This window comes from Scylla paramamosain, chromosome 1 (genome assembly GCF_035594125.1).
Source record: "Scylla paramamosain isolate STU-SP2022 chromosome 1, ASM3559412v1, whole genome shotgun sequence".
NCBI lineage: Eukaryota > Metazoa > Arthropoda > Malacostraca > Decapoda > Portunidae > Scylla > Scylla paramamosain.
In genome coordinates this window covers 13,535,001-13,536,425 of record NC_087151.1, presented here as the reverse complement: position 1 = coordinate 13,536,425, position 1,425 = coordinate 13,535,001, and the positions used below count along the sequence as shown (strand labels likewise).

Genomic DNA, 1,425 nt, shown 5'->3' with positions numbered 1-1,425 from the left:
CCAGGGCGAGGGAGGTGAGGAATTCTTAAGATGACACACTGTGCTTATGGACGTCCTGTCGTGTCAGCAGCCACACTCTACCCACTGTCCAGTACGACCCACCGTCATCCTCACAAACACAACCTTTGTTCTGTGAACCGCTCTCCTCCTCCTCTCGCCTGTCCCTCGCTTCCCTTTGCTTCCCCCTCCATCATCTTGCCTTTAGCAACAAATTAGATACAAAGAGGAACCAGCCTCATGACCTCTGCTCCATCAACCAATACGAGAGCGAGTAGGTCGTCCCCTGCGCGGGGCGAGGTATCCGGCCTCACTGGCTCTCAGTTGATGTGGCAATGAGCGAGGAGCCACACGCGCTCTCCAGTGCCACCCAGTTCTGTACTCGTCTTCAAGACTGGAGTGAGCCAGTGCACCGTTACCTTCGATAGATCATTCATCTGTAAGGCGACGGGAACACCATTCTTGGTGGTTACACAATAATTTCGAAAAAGAATAACTGTTCGGCCTGTTTGGAAGTTAACGAAATGGTGATGTGATTGTGCGTTGTTTTCGCCTTGTGTGGTGAGTTGTGAGTGCTGGAGCTCCTCAGTGATACTGTTTGGTCAGAGTGGCAGTTGTGAGTCAACGAGCACGGTCATGAAGTGTTGGCACAATGCTTGGTGATATTGTACGAAACTTGGGTGTCAAAATTATGCAAACCCTTCCCCTCACCTGTCACTGACGATCAGGTGAGACGGGCGGACGACAGAGGACAGGAGTGCACCGCGTCATGACAGGCGCGAGGTGCAGCCCCAGGTGCGGGCAGGTGTGGAGTTTCGTCCTCACGCTGCTCCTGGTGAGCCGGCCGGCCACCACCAAAGTCTTGCAGCCAAAGAAAGGACTAGAGTCAAGTAAGTATTTTTTTCTACTGATATTTCTTTTGCACACTGAAAATATCAAAGACAATGTAAACTTTAAAATGTGAAACCAAAGACACTCTATATGGCATCAATACAGGCTATCTGAGTAAAATGTAAATGATAAATATCTATCAGTTGTTAAGAATAAAAGATTTTCCACTCTTGCGATCCCTAAAGTCTTGTTGGTGGAGGAAGTGAAATGCGGCACTATTACACCAGAGACTAGTTCACCAGCAAGAAGAGAAGGCCAGGTGTGGATGAACGAAACACGCATTCTGGAGTTGTTCGCCAAAAGCATGACCTGTAAAAGCGGCACACGTCAGTCTTACACCGTCTTGCTTAAAGTAACATTGTGGCGAATGATTTGTGTACGTTCATATCCTTGTCACATCAGTCACGCACACAAGGCGTCTCAGTTTTAAACATAATTGCATAAAACACCTAACGTATCCGATGAGAGAGAGAGAGAGAGAGAGAGAGAGAGAGAGAGAGAGAGAGAGAGAGAGAGAGAGAGAGAGAGAGAGAGAGA

At 48.4% G+C, this 1,425-nt stretch overlaps 1 long non-coding RNA gene across 1 annotated transcript in view; it reads right to left on the bottom strand.

The window, feature by feature from the left end:
• Positions 1–900: 900 nt before the first annotated feature.
• LOC135100956 (uncharacterized) overlaps positions 901–1,425 on the bottom strand; it is a 112,300-nt gene continuing 111,775 nt past the window's right edge. Inside the window, exon 4 of the long non-coding RNA XR_010268991.1 lies at positions 901–1,197. This is a non-coding gene — a long non-coding RNA (uncharacterized LOC135100956). The remainder of the gene's footprint in view (positions 1,198–1,425) is intronic.